We start from the raw sequence: 8,224 nt of genomic DNA, 5'->3' as shown, positions 1-8,224 counted from the left end.
AAGGGGCTTCTAGTGTGTGGAAACCTTTCCTCCTTCACAGCTCCCTCCCCCTGGTGCAGGTCCCGTCCCTATGCTTTTGTCTCTGTTTATTCTTTTTTCTTTTGCCCTACCCAGGTACGTGGGGAGTTTCTTGCCTTTTGGGAGGTCTGAGGTCTTCTGCCAGCGTTCAGTGCGTGTTCTGTAGGAGCAGTTCCACGTGTAGATGTGTTTCTGATGTATCTGTGGGGAGGAAGGTGATCTCCGCGTCTTACACTTCCGCCATCTTCTCTCCGGCCCAGCCCGGCCCGCGGTCCAGGGGACTGTCGCGGCTTCGTCTGCCGGGGCCCCTCCGCAGCCTCAGTGAGGCCGCCCTCCCCTCGGGCTCCTGGGAAGTTCCGTGACGGCGGAGGGAAGAGACGGGTAGCCGGGAGTTCCAGCTCTGCGGAAACGCGGGCTCCGTCCCACACAGGTTCTTATCTCACAAAAAGGGAACCTTTCTTTGGATCTTGTGTTTTAAATGGAGGGATTACATCACCACACATGGGAACATTTTCTTTATGGCGTAAGGGAGGAGCCTGTTCTTCAGATATGTGCAGAGGTTACGTGACCTCAATTTGGAGGTATTTGGATGGAATATTACAGTGTTCCATGGATTCTAAGGCATGCTTTTTTAATGCTCAAATATCTCTGAAATCAGGATGTGTCTTACAATTCCTAGACTCTTGTATTTGACAAAACAGGGTACATAAAGAGAGAGCCTGGAGGGAATTAGGATGTTGGTGAAAATAGGACCCAAGCTTCTGCTGCCCCAAGAGAAGGCTTTGGTCATTTAGATTAAATCCTCACCCAAACGCTACCTTTCGTTTGTGGGATTTTTGGCCTTTGAATCAGGTTCATGGGTGGCATGTTTTATAACTTAGATGACGAATGGGATAATTCTTCAGAAAGAAGCACAGCATATGAGTGGAAGGGGTTGTTATTTATTTCTGTGTATGGCTCATCTTAGATCATACTTTAGAAAATGCATAAAAATGCAAAATGTGTGTTTGTGGATCTAGTTACTATAAGGACCATGCTTCAGCAAAAAAAAAAAAGAAAAAAATCTGCATATGAGACTGTCATTTGACTGCTGGCAAGGCAGTTGCGTGTTAACCGCTGACTTATTTAACCACCGGCTACCTCCATTTGAGTTCTACTAAGGACCAATGAAATCTTTGCTTTCTCAGGTCAAAACCTCAGGGCCACAGCAGAGATGTTGCAGCTGCTGGTGAGGTTAAAGTGTCTACAAGAAAGAATAATTGCATAGTACTCAAAATTTTAAAAAAAGAAATCATTATAGATTCGAGGAAGTTCCCCAGAAATGCACAGGGAGGTCTTTGTGTTCTTCCCCCAGCTTCCCCCAGTGGTAACATCTTACATAACTATAGCACAATGTTACCACCGGCATTTTGACATTAGTCCATGGAGCTTATCCAGATTTCCTCTGTTTTATATGCCTTTGAGTGTGTGTGTGTGTGCACGTGAGTGTGTGTGTGAATAGTTCTGTGCAATCTTATCACAGTGAGGATGCTTCTAGCTGCTACCCGAATCAGTATACACACTGGTTTCATCACCTCAGGGCTCCCTCATGCTGTCCTTGGTGGCCACATTCCCCCTCTCCGTCCCATCCCTAACCCCTGGCAACCACTAAGCTTTCTCCATCTCTATACTTTGTTATTTCAAGACTGTTACATAAATGGACTCATACAGTGTGTTACCTTTTGGCTGACTTTTTTCACTGGGCACAATTCCTTTGAGATCCATGGAGTTGTTTATTAACATGTGTTAACATATTAGTAGTCTTGTATTACATGTATTAGTGCATGTAACATGTACTAGTAGTAATACTAGTAACGTATTACATGTATTAATAGTGCATTCCTTTTTGTGGAGGAATGGAATTCTACCATACCGGGGTGCCGTGGCTTGTTTATGCATTGAAGGACGTTTGAGTTGCTTCTCGTTTTGGGCTATCATGAATACAGCTGCTCTTTGCATAGTAATTTTAAAACTAAAAAAGGATACTGACTACTTGACCAAAGATTTGCTGAGGACAGGCTGTGTTTTATACACATTTTTATCCCCTAGTAGTTGGCATGTGTATGCATACAGATGCTCAGTAAATGCTTCTCCCGTAAGTGGCTACATGCATAGCTGCCATTTCAAGAAGATACTCTTGGGGTGGGTGGGTGGTTAAAATAAAAGATTTAGACTCAGACAGACTAGAATGCAGGGCTGGACTTTGTCGCCTCGACTCTGGCTGATCTAACGCAGGCCTCTGTTCTTCATCCGTAAAATGGGATAATAACAGGACAGCCGTTGGAGGGCTCTGGAGAGAATGAGATGAGGAAATGAGTGGAGCTCTTAGTGTAGTCTCTGTTATACAGTAATTGCTGAATAAATATCAGTTGTGATCACTATTTGTAAGTCAATCACGGATCTCCCTAAGATCGTCATAATGCAATAGCTATTAACTTTTTATTGCTTTTATTCTGAAATGCTTTTATCCTTCAAATCTACCATTATATAGTCTATATTTAAGCACATTTAAATCTTGTATTCATATATATGCCACATTTTAAACATCTTAAGTGCCTTTTTAAAAAATGACAATTCTTGCTTAATATTGTAATATCTTATGAACATTAATGGTCAAAGATCTAACACACATACGCATATTTATAGAAATGTGGAAGGTTCGAAATGTTCTTTCTGTGCAGCTATCCGGGGTTTCTGTCAACCTCGTAAAATGGCATCTGTTCTTATAAAAGGGGCCTGAACAGATTTTATTTTTCCCTTTTGCTCATGCTATACATTCATTTGGAGAAGCAGCAAGTGTCTTGGGTCATTTTTTTCCTTCTCTTCTTCGGAAATCTGGTTGCTGTGTGCACACCCAGAGGGGCGAGGACCTCTCCCCTCTCACCTGCCTGTGCTCCCAGCCTGTGTGCTGGGGGGTCACGTTTGGGGGGAGTGTCCCTCCAGTGACCTCCTGGAATGTCAGCAGAGCCCTGAGTCATACAGAACCTCCTGCCAGACAGCATGAGACAGCGATTAGAGACTAATCATTAACCAGCTATGGCGGGGTTGGGAGGAGTACAATTTCCAGTTGTTTGACAAAGACCAGTGATATTTACCATCACATAAATGAAGCCAGAGTCAATTGGCATTGTCTTATCAAGGTCCGTCTGGGAGGTAGGCATTGTGCCCGACAATGTTGGGTTTGTAAAGATTCCTTAGACCTTGTGCTGGCCCCTGGCGGGATGTGGTGTGTGTAGGGCAGGCTCTTGGAAGAATCTGGGCTTTGCAGGCGGGCAGAATAGGCAGATATGGGGGACAAAGCTTTCCAGAACTTTCCACTCTGTCCACATCTCACAATAGCCACACCTGACTGGTTACCTTCCTGCTGTGCCATCTTTGCTCAGCTGCCTCTTCCACCTAAAATGACCTTCCTTGGAGAAACTCCACTCATTTCTCAAGACCCAGTTCCAGAAGGTACGCAGGCTTCTTCTGCATACCTTCCTTCCCTCTGCCACACAGAATTATTTCTTTTTCTTCTCTGTGGTGACAGCTCTGTATTATAAAGTATATTATTTGATCTTAATTAATTTTTCCAGCTTTATTAAGGTGTAATTGACAAATAAGATTCTATATATGTAAAGTGTACAGTGTGATGATTCAACACGCTTATACTTTGTGAAATGATTACCATAAGTAGGTTAATAATACATTCACCACCTCACATTGTTACCTTTCGTTTTTTGTGGTGAGAATGCTCAAGGTGTATTCTTAGCAAATTTCAAGTACACAACACAGTGTTATTAACTCTAGTTACCGTGCTGTACCTTAGCTCCCCAGAGCTCATTCCTCTCATAACTGAAGGCTTATATCATTCGACCAGCCATCTATCTCCCCAGCTCAGCCCCCGGTAACCACCAGTCTACTGTCTATTTTTATGAGTTTGATTTTTTCTTGTTGTAGTTTAAGTTCCATATATAAATGAGTATTTGTCTTTCTCTGGCTAATTTCAGTTAGCATAATATACTCTAATTTCATCCACGTTGTTGCACATGGCAGGGTTTCCTTCTTTCCCGTGACAGAATAATATTCCATTGTATATATAAACCATATCTTCTTTATCCATTGACCCGAGATAGACACTTAGGTTGTTTCCATGTCTTAGCTGTTGTGAATGATGCTGCAGTGAACATGGGAGTGCAGGTATCCTTTGTGATAGTGATTTGAATATATGCTCAGAAGTGGGATTGCTGGATAGAATGGTAACTCTATTTTTAATTATTTGAGGAACCTCCATACTGTTTTCCCTAGCGACTGCACCAATTTACATTCCCATCAACAGTGCATAAGTGTTCCCTTTTCTCTACATCCTCACCAACACTTGTTATCTCTTACCTTTTTGATAAAAGCCATCCTAACAGCTGTGAGATGATATCTCCTTGTGTTTTTTTTAAGTTGAGGTATAATTGACATATAACATTATGTTAGTATTGGGTGTACAACAGAATGATTCAGTATTTGTATATATTGTGAAATGATCACCACAATTAGTCTAGTTAACACCCACCACCTCACATAGTTACAAATGTTTTTTCTTGTGGTGGTTACTCTTAAGATCTACTCTCTCTGCAACTTTCGAATATAGAGTATTATTAACTATAGTCATCATGCTGTACTGTTTTGATTTGCATTTCCCTGATGATTGGTGATGCTGAGCACCTTTTCATGGTCCTGATGGCCCTTTGTGTGTCTTTGAAAAAATTTCTACTCAGGTCCTTTGTCCATATTTTAATGGGATTGTTTTTTTTTTCTAGTGACTTGGGTAAGTTCCTTATATATTTTGGAAAATAAATCCTTATTAGATATATGATTTGCCAATATTTTCTCCCATTGCATAGGTTGCCTTTTCATTTTGTTGATTTTCCCGTTCAGAAGCTTTTCAGTTTGAGAAACCTCACTTGTTTATTTTTGCTTTTGTTGCCTTTACTTTTGGTGTCATATCCAAACAATTATTGCCAAGACCAATGTAAAGGAGGTTTTTCCCTTTCCCTTTCCCATAGGAGTTTTAAGGTTCAGGTCTTATGTTTCAGTCTTTGATCCATTTTGAGTTAATTTTTGTGAGTGGTGTAAGACGAGGGTACAGCTCTTTTTATTTGCTTTGTAGATGTCTGGTTCTCCCAACACCATTTATGGAAAAGACTGTCCTTTCCCCGTTGTGTGTCTCAGCATCCTAGTTAAAGACTCGTTGACTATATATGGGTGGGTTTATATCTGGGCTCTCTATTTGGTTCCATATGTTTCTAATTTTATACCAGCACCATAATTTTTATGTTTTAATTACTTTAGCTTAATAGTATAGTTTGAAATCAAGAAGTATGATGCCTCCAGCTTTGCTCTTTTTCCTCAGGATTGCTTTGGCTATTTGGGGTCTTTTGTGGTTCCATATGAATTTTAGGATTGTTTTTTTCTATTTCTGTGAAAAAATGCCAATGGAATTTTGATAGGGATTGCATTAAATTGGTACATAGCTTTGGGTAATATGGACAATTTAAAAATGTTAATTTTTTGAATCCATTGTACATGGGATAACAGGATATCTTTCTATTTATTTGTGTCTTCCTCAGTTTCTTTCTTCAGTGTCTTATTGTTTTCAGTGCACATACATTATTTTATTTTAGTTGGAGATCATCTGTCTCCATCTGTCTCCCTCCGGACTGACAGCACTTTGATGGCAAGATTGGGTTTGGTTCACATTGTGTCCTTAGAAACTTGCATGGTCCCAAGTATATGGAAGGTATTCAACAGATGTTTGCTAACTTGACTTGCCTGAAGGTGGAAAATACATGTGCAGTTGGATTGGAATGTTGCTGCAGTAGTAAACGTTTATCAATATCCTTGTTTTCCTCTTCCTAGGCACACAGCTAGATTGTGCTAGTATGTTTTTTTGCCTCCTTTGTGTGTATATGTGACCACAGCATTGAGTCCTGGCCATTGGAATGTGTCTAGGCTGGTCTAGAAAACCTCCTATGCATTAGACTCACTTTCTTCTCCATCTTCTCACTGAATAGTGAGAACATTGAGGATCTAGAGGAAGACAGAGCCACAAGATAGAAGAAGTCAAGGTCCCTGGATGAAAATAAAGAAGGCAGCCTGACCAGAAATATCCGTTTGGACTTTACACGTGAGACATACACTTTTAATGGGTTAAATTACTATAGACCAGATGCCTCTCTTTTTCTCTTGACAAGGTAACATATGAGCACCTTGGAACTCATACTGTTACTGAATCCAAGCTTGTACTGCTTGCTGCATGACAAGCCAAGAAATTGAGGGAGGAGTTGTTGGGGCCAGGAATAGTGACTTTATTCAGAAAGCCATCAGACCAAGAAGGTGGTGGACTCGTGTCCCAGAGAACCATATTGCCCCGTTTGGATACCAGTTTCTTTTATAGAGTGAAGAAGGGGAGGTGAGAAGGTAAAGTCAAAAAGGTGGTAAGTTGTTGCAAATATTTTCCTGGTTCCAGCAAGACTCCAGAGGGGATGTGTTAGTTTCTTGTTTCCTGCAGCCACTCACAGGTGGGCCTGGTCAGGATGTTTCCCATGAGCTTAAAGGTATTTTAGCTTAACAGTCAGGCATGGGAGGCAGGGCCCCGGAGATGGGCCATTATGTATACTTTAAGCTCTAGGCAACATCCCTTTAGTGATTAACTGGTAGCAAAAGCAGTAGAATACAAAGGTTAAAGTAAAAGAAATGGATCCAATATGGAGTCAGATTTGTTCTTGCCTATTACAATATCACTTCCAGAAAGGTGGGAATGAGAAGAAAGGAAGGGAACCCTAAGATAACCAAGCATTTATTCTGAAAGAGGAGAAAAATAATCCTGAAGTAAGTTTACCTTGACTTGGCAAGACCATGTTTTATTCTGCTCTCAACAAACATAGGAGCTCAGTTATGAAATGGTACAGGAAGTTCCATTTATTCATGTCTGAGTTTTGACTATGAATTTAGACTTTCCACATGTGGGGTGTTATCTGGAATTTCTATTAAGTGATTTACTTTTCTTCCATGCTCCCTATTTTCTTCCTGTTCTATTTGTTCTATTTAAACAGTGCTGTCATGGGCTTATTGCCTTGGAGGGGATCTAACATGACTGAAAGCAGAAGAATGTGTGTGTTTTTGGTGTTTATTTTTCCAAAGCCCGTGTCCTTATGGGAGTGGAATGGAGGCCTAGGTTCCTTGAAAGGCAACAGGCTGCCCCGCCCTCCATCCCAAGTGACTGAAATATAACCCCTAGGATGGAGGAAAGAGGAGACAGGGAGGCCCAGCAAGGAAAGAGCAAGGTAGAGGCACCTGAGAGAGGAGCTATGTGCATACCTACTGGGTTAGCATCCTGGGAGGAGCTCCAGAGACCCAGGGAGGGAATGGCTGAGCATTATGTCCAGGCCTTGGGGACCACAGTCAGCCCCCCAAAGTTCTTGTGGCCCCTGTGCTCAGAAGTGGCAGAAAGACTCCTGAGCCCATGGGCATGGCATGGAAGCAAGAGAGAAAGGGCTTCCAGACAAAGGATACTTCTGAGGCAAACTGTCAGAGTCCATGATGCGGGGGCAGTGGACATTCGGTGAACACTAGCATGGGGTCCAAAATGAAGGCCGACTGCCATGTCTTACTACCCCTCCCCAAAACACTGACATCAGCCCAAGGAAAATGGGGGACCCTACATTCCCTGAGGCTAAATTTCTCCACCCTAGGAAAATATGACTTGGAATAGAAATTAAATTTATTTAGAAAAACATAGGCATTCTTTTTTCTTTAGCCTATTGACCAGATAGAATATATTGATTTTAGAGTGTTGAACCAGCCTTCCATACCTGGAATAAATCCCACTTGGTTGTGGTGTATCATTCTTTTTTTTTTTTTTTTTTTTGTGGTACGCGGGCCTCTCACTGCTGTGGCCTCTCCCGTTGCGGAGCACAGGCTCCGGACGCACAGGCTCAGCGGCCATGGCTCATGGGCCCAGCCGCTCCACGCCATGTGGGATTGTGTCCCCTGCATCGGCAGGCGGACTCTCAACCACTGTGCCACCAGGGAAGCCCCAAATGTTTTTTTTTTTTGTGTGTGGTACGCAGGCCTCTCACTGTTGTGGCCTCTCCCGTTGCAGGGCACAGTCTCCGGACGCGCAGGCTCAGCGGCC

Source organism: Physeter macrocephalus, chromosome 11, assembly GCF_002837175.3.
Source record: "Physeter macrocephalus isolate SW-GA chromosome 11, ASM283717v5, whole genome shotgun sequence".
Taxonomy (NCBI): domain Eukaryota; kingdom Metazoa; phylum Chordata; class Mammalia; order Artiodactyla; family Physeteridae; genus Physeter; species Physeter macrocephalus.
This window is presented reverse-complemented; position numbering follows the sequence as displayed.